Source organism: Ranitomeya variabilis, chromosome 6, assembly GCF_051348905.1.
Source record: "Ranitomeya variabilis isolate aRanVar5 chromosome 6, aRanVar5.hap1, whole genome shotgun sequence".
NCBI lineage: Eukaryota > Metazoa > Chordata > Amphibia > Anura > Dendrobatidae > Ranitomeya > Ranitomeya variabilis.
Genome location: NC_135237.1, coordinates 368901090 through 368908379, shown reverse-complemented (window position 1 = coordinate 368908379; position 7290 = coordinate 368901090). Strand labels below are relative to the sequence as shown.

General features: G+C 50.1%; 1 protein-coding gene across 1 annotated transcript in view; it reads left to right on the top strand.

The window, feature by feature from the left end:
* The window catches only part of LOC143782515 (glyoxylate/hydroxypyruvate reductase B-like), a 136444-nt gene that overhangs the window by 31326 nt on the left and 97828 nt on the right, over positions 1 to 7290 (top strand). The gene's annotated exons all lie outside the window — the stretch shown is intronic.

Below are 7290 nucleotides of genomic sequence, written 5' to 3'. Positions count from 1 at the left end.
TGGTGGGCTCCGCTGCTGCTGGCTATTGTGGGGGACCGCTGTGGTAGGATTTTGGGGGGCTCCGCTGCTGCTGGCTATTGTGGGGGATCCCTGCGGTGGGATTTTGGGGGGCTCCGCTGCTGCTGGCTATTGTGGGGGACCCCTGTGGTGGGATTTTGGTGGGCTCCGCTGCTGCTGGCTATTGTGGGGGATCCCTGCGGTGGGATTTTGGGGGGCTCCGCTGCTTCTGGCTATTGTGGGGGACCCCTGTGGTGGGATTTTGGGGGGCTCCGCTGCTGCTGGCTATTGTGGGGGACCCCTGCGGTGGGATTTGGGGGGGCTCTGCTGCTGCTGCTGGCTATTGTGGGGGACCCCTGCGGTGGGATTTTGGGAGCCTCCGCTGCTGCTGGCTATTGTGGGGGACCCCTGTGGTGGGATTTTGGGGGGACTTGCTGCTGCTGGCTATTGTGGGATGTTGTGGGGGGGGGGAACTGCTGCTGGCTGTTGTGGTGGACTTCTGTGGTAGGCGACCTGCTTGTGTGAGGGGGGCTGCAGGCTATTGGGGGACCCCTGACCTGCTTGTGGGGGGGCGACCTGCTGCATGCTATTGGGGGTGACCCATTTTAGTTGGGGGTGACCTGCTTGTGGGGGGGACCTGCTGCTGCCAATTGGGGGACCCCTGTGGTGGGATTTAGGGGTGACCTGCTGCTTATGGGGTGACTTGTTTGGGGTGGGAGACCTGCTGCTGGCTATTGGGGTGACCCCTATGGTGGGACCCCTGTGGTGTGATTTGGGGGCGACCTGCGTGCGGGGGACCCCTTTTAGTGAGGGTGACCTGCTTATGGTTGGGTTTGGGGAGGCGACCTGCTTGTTGCGGGACCCCTTTTAGTGGGGGTGACCTGCTTGTGGAGGGGTGACCTGCTGATGGCTATTGATGGGCCCCTGTGGTGGGGTTTGGGGGTGACCTGCTGGCTATTGAGGGGGACCCCTGTGGTGGGGTTTGGAGGTGACTTGCTGCTTACGGGGTGGACCCCTTTTAGTGGGGGCGACATGCTGCTGGCTATTGGGGAGACCCTGGTGGTGGGGTTTGAGGGCGACATGCTTGTGGTCGGGTTTTGGGAGGGCATGATCTGCTGTCTATTGGGGGGGACCCTTGTGGTGGATGTGGGGGGAGACCTGCTGCAAGCTATTGGGGGACCCCTGTGGTGGGATGTGGGGGTGACCTGCTTGTGGTGGGATGTGGGGAGGCGACCTGCATGTGAGGGGTGACCTGCTGCAGGCTATTTGGGGGACCCCTGTGGTGAGATTTGAGGGCGACCTGCTTGTCGTTGAATGTGGGGAGGCGACCTGCTTGTCGTTGAATGTGGGGAGGCGACCTGCTTGTCGTTGAATGTGGGGAGGCGACCTGCTTGTCGTTGAATGTGGGGAGGCGACCTGCTTGTCGTTGAATGTGGGGAGGCGACCTGCTTGTCGTTGAATGTGGGGAGGCGACCTGCTTGTCGTTGAATGTGGGGAGGCGACCTGCTTGTCGTTGAATGTGGGGAGGCGACCTGCTTGTCGTTGAATGTGGGGAGGCGACCTGCTTGTCGTTGAATGTGGGGAGGCGACCTGCTTGTCGTTGAATGTGGGGAGGCGACCTGCTTGTCGTGGAATGTGGGGAGGCGACCTGCTTGTCGTGGAATGTGGGGAGGCGACCTGCTGCTGGCTACTGGGGGGATCCCGTGGTGGGATTTGGGGACGACCTGCTGCTTACAGATGGAACCCTTTTATTGGGGGGTGACCTGCTGCTTACTGGGGGATCCCTTTTATTGGGGGGCGACCTGCTTATGGGTTGGGTTTGGGGGGCTGAAGAGGGTTTAAGCTGGGTGGGGGGTGGACATCGAAGGGGGTGTGTGCTGGGTGGGGGGGTCCACGTCCGATGGGGGTTTGTGGGGGTTGGACGTCCGAAGGGGGTGTGTGCTGGGTGGGGGGGTCCACGTCCGATGGGGGTTTGTGTTGGGTGGGGGGGTCCACGTCTGATGGGGGTTTGTGCTGGGTGGGGGTCTGCATCTGGGGGTTTCTGCTGGGTGGGGGGTTCCGCGTCCGGTGGGGGTTGTACGTCCGATGGGGGTTTGTGGGGGTTGGACGTCCGATGGGGGTTGGACGTCCGATGGGGGTTTGTGGGAGTTGGACGTCCGATGAGAGTTTACGCTGGGGTGGTGTTCGATTGGAGGGGGTGTCTGATGGGATTTATGGTTGGGGCAGGGGGCGTCATATTTGGATTTACGCTTGAGGGGAGGGAATGTCTGGTGGGCTCTGGATTTATCCTGTGGGGTCCGCTGGTTAATGTGAGGTGGATGTTTCTGACTGGGGGAGCGAGGTTATGCTGTGTGGCCCGCTGGTTAATGTGAGGTGGAGGTTTCTGACTGGGGGAGCGAGGTTATGCTGTGTGGCCATAAAGGCATAAAGTTATTCACTGCAAAAAAATGCAGTTTTATAAAATTAGAAGTGTTTCTATATCTAATGGTAAAATGATATTTATCCAGTATTTCTATAAGTAAAAGTCTGAGATTTCTGTGGGAAATGGTCATTTGTTCCTCTTAAACCAGTTCTGAATGTAAATAAAACATTGCTCTGATGAAGTCTCCACATTGTATTTTAGCCTTTCATTTCATGCGTATGGCAGGACAAGCCCATGATGTATCTGTGCAACACATGGAAGGTGCTATAATAACAGCCTTAGGCTGGTTTCACACCAGCGTTCGGCTGGGCTGCAGATGGCAGCCTTCCTCCTCCGTTAAGGCTACTTTCACACTAACGTCGCTTGCTGTACGTCTCAATGCGTCGTTTTGGAGAAAAAACGCCTGCATGATGTGTTTTTTCTCCATAGACTTTCATTAGCAACACATTGGGACGGATTGCCACACGTCGCATCTGTCATGCGACAGATGCGTCGTGTTTTGGCGGACCGTCGGCACAAAAAAAGTTCCATGTAACGTTTTTTTGTGCGTCGAGTCCGCCATTTTCGACCGCGCATGTGTGGCCGAAACTCCGCCCCCTCCTCCCCTGAACTCACAATGGGCCACGGATGCGTTGTAAAACTGCCTCCGGTGCCCACGTTGTTCTACATAAAACACACTGTCCGTCGGGCCGACGGTTTGCGACTGCCCGTACCGACTGACTAGTGTGAAAGTAGCCTTAGCCCTGCTCACTGCCACAACTCTTCATTCAGTTCCGCCTACGTCTGCATGCGTCCTGCATACCCTATCTTTAATATTGGGTACGCAGGCCAAGCGGATGCCTCCGCATGCGTTGTTTTAACGCTGCGCCGACTGCAATAAAATGCAACATGTTGCGTTCGACGCAGTTCAGCGCATCTTCAAAATGAGGCATGCCTGCGTACCTAATGTTAGATAGGGGACGCATGCAGACTTAGGCGGAGCTGAAGGAAGAGGCGCAGCAGTGGGCGGGGCTTAATGGAGGAAGAAGGCTGCCGAACGCTGGTGTGAAACCTGCCTGAGACAGGTAAGCCACCTTTGAAACATGTTCACATGTATAAGCTCTTAGCCCCTTTGTGGCGGGGCCAATTTTTTAAAATCTGACCTGTGTCACTTTATATAGTAATAACTCTGGAATGCTTCAACATCCCATTGATTTTGAGATTAATTTTTTTTTTTCGTGTTATATTAGACTTTATGATAATGGTAAACTTGTGTTGATATGTTTTGCTTTATTATGTAAAAAATCAGAAATTTTACAAATTTTAAAAAATATAAATTTTTAATGATTTTCCCTTTAAGGATGGAGTCACACTAGAGAGGAATACGGACGAGCGCTATGCGAGAAAAAAAATCGCATAGCACTCGAACCAATGTTAATCTCCCATCACTTTTTTTTCACGGCCGTATATGTGCGAGTGAAATTGCAGTATGCTGTGATTTGCACCGTATATCAGCCGAGACTCGCCAATGAAAGTCTATTTGTGCAAGAAAAACTCGCACCACACGGGCCTTCAGTGTGACTTGCGAGAAATACGCAACGGTGTCCTTTGAAAGGCCGACAATTCAGGTGCAGTGTACAGTAAAATCACACTGACAGGTTACAATAGAATAGATATATATACACACAGTATAGGTGTATTTAAAATCTAAAGAGATACACTACAGACCAAAAGTTTGGACACACCTCATTTAAAGATTTTTCTGTATTTTCATGACTATGAAAATTGTACATTCACACTGAAGGCATCAAAACTATGAATTAACACATGTGGAATTATATACTTAATTTCAGTTGTTTCACACTTTTTTGTTATGTCATATTCTAGGTTCTTCAAAGTAGCCACCTTTTTCTTTGATGACTGCTTTGCACACTCTTGGCATTCTCTTGATGAGCTGCAAGAGGTAGTCACTGGGAATGATTTTCACTTCACAGGTGTGCCCTGTCAGGTTTAATAAGTGGGATTTCTTGCCTTATAAATGGGTTTGGGACCACCAGTTGTGTTGTGCAGAAGTCTGGTGGATACACAGCTGATAGTCCTACTGAATAGACTGTTAACATTTGTATTATGGCAGGAAAAAAGCAGCTAAGTAAAGAAAAACGAGTGGCCATCATTACTTTAAGAAATGAAGGTCAGTCAGTCCGAAAAATTGGGAAAACTTTGAAAGTGTCCCCAAGTGCAGTGGCAAAAACCACCAAGCGCTACTAAGAAACTGGCTCACATGAGGACCGCCCCAGGAAAGGAATACCAAGAGTCACCTCTGCTTCTGAGGATAAGTTTATCCGAGTCACCAGCCTCAGAAATCGCAGGTTAACAGCAGCTCAGATTAGAGACCAGGTCAATGCCACACAGAGTTCTAGCAGCAGACACATCTCTACAACAACTGTTAGGGCTTGTTTCCATTTGCGAGAAACACATCCGTATCTCGCATGTGGAAACCAAGCTGTGGCGCCGGCACTTTGGAGCGGAGCTTGCAGCTCCATGTGTTCCTATGCGGCCGCACGCTCCGCTCTGGAGTGCCGGTGCTACAGCTTGGTTTCCACATGCGAGATACGGACGTGTTTCTCGCAAATGGAAACAAGCCCTTAAGAGGAGACTTTGTGCAGCAGGCCTTCATGGTAAAATAGCTGCTAGAAAACCACTGCTAAGGACAGGCAACAAGCAGAAGAGACTTGTTTGGGCTAAATAACGCAAGGAATGGACATTAGACCAGTGGAAACCTGTGCTTTGGTCAGATGAGTCCAAATTTGAGATCTTTGGTTCCAACCACCGTGTCTTTGTACACAGAAAAGGTGAATGGATGGACTCTAAATGCCTGGTTTCCACCGTGAAGCATGGAGGAGGAGGTGTGATGGTGTGGGGGGCTTTGCTGGTGACACTGTTGGGGATTTATTCAAAACTGAAGGCATACTGAACCAGCATGGCTACCACAGCATCTTGCAGCGGCATGCTATTCCATCCGTTTTGCGTTTAGTTGGACCATCATTTATTTTTCAACAGGACAATGACCCCAAACACACCTTCAGGCTGTGTAAGGGCTATTTGACCAAGAAGGAGAGTGATGGGGTGCTACGCCAGATGACCTGGCCTCCACAGTCACCAGACCTGAACCCAATCGAGATGGTTTGGGGTGAGCTGGACCGCAGAGTAAAGGCAAAAGGGCCAACAAGTGCTAAGCATCTCTGGGAACTCCTTCAAGATTGTTGGAAGACCATTCCCAGTGACTACCTCTTGAAGCTCATCAAGAGAATGCCAAGAGTGTGCAAAGCAGTCATCAAAGCAAAACGTGGCTACTTTGAAAAACCTAGAATACAAGACATATTTTCAGTTGCCTTACACTTTTATTAAGTATATAATTCCACATAGTTTTGATGCCTTCAGTGTGAATGTACAGTTTTCATAGTCATGAAAATACAGAAAAATCTTTAAATGAGGTGTGTCTAAACATTTGGTCTGTACTGTGTGTGTGTGTGTGTATATGTATATATATACACTCACCGGCCACTTTATTAGGTACACCATGCTAGTAACGGGTTGGACCCCCTTTTGCCTTCAGAACTGCCTCAATTCTTCGTGGCATAGATTCAACAAGGTGCTGGAAGCATTCCTCAGAGATTTTGGTCCATATTGACATGATGGCATCACACAGTTGCCGCAGATTTGTCGGCTGCACATCCCAAAGATGCTCCATACAAGGCAGGATGGATCCATGCTTTCATGTTGTTTACGCCAAATTCTGACCCTACCATCCGAATGTCGCAGCAGAAATCGAGACTCATCAGACCAAGCAACGTTTTTCCAATCTTCTACTGTCCAATTTCGATGAGCTTGTACAAATTGTAGCCTCAGTTTCCTGTTCTTAGCTGAAAGGAGTGGTACCCGGTGTGGTCTTCTGCTGCTGTAGCCCATCTGCCTCAAAGTTCGACGCACTGTGCGTTCAGAGATGCTCTTAGGCCTACCTTGGTTGTAATGGGTGGCGATTTGAGTCACTGTTGCCTTTCTGTCAGCTCGAACCAGTCTGCCCATTCTCCTCTGGCATCAACAAGGCATTTCCGCCCACAGAACTGCCGCTCACTGGATTTTTTTTCTTTTTCGGGCCATTCTCTGTAAACCCTAGAGATGGTTGTGCGTGAAAATCCCAGTAGATCAGCAGTTTCTGAAATACTCAGACCAGCCCTTCTGGCACCAACAACCATGCCACGTTCAAAGGCACTCAAATCACCTTTCTTCCCCATACTGATGCTCGGTTTGAACTGCAGGAGATTGTCTTGACCATGTCTACATGCCTAAATGCACTGAGTTGCCGCCATGTGATTGGCTGATTAGAAATTAAGTGTTAACAAGAAGTTGGACAGGTGTACCTAATAAAGTGGCCGGTGAGTGTATATTATAATATGTCACACGGACAGCGGAATAGCTGATAGATAATTTGTCGGCTTCTGTTAAATCATTGCAGAGGCTGACAGGATAGGAGACATGGTTTACATACAGTAAACCATTGCAGAACAGTTAGACTTATATAGGTCAGTGACTAATACGGTTAGTAGTGAATTTGGGGCCTGTATGTATTTAATAATGTTTTCACTGAAAAAACTGGCGTGGGCTCCCGCACAATTTTCTGTGCCACAGAGGGAAAGCCAGTGACTGAGGACAGATATTATAGCCTAGAGAGGGACCATGGTTATTGCCACCCCAGAAAAGGTGCATCTGTAAGATGCGCCAATTCTGGCACTCAGCCTCTGTCTTCTCACTGCCCTGTAGTGGTGGCATATGGGGTAATAAGGGGTTAATGTCACCTTTGTATTGTAAGGTTACATTAGGCCAGCTTAGTA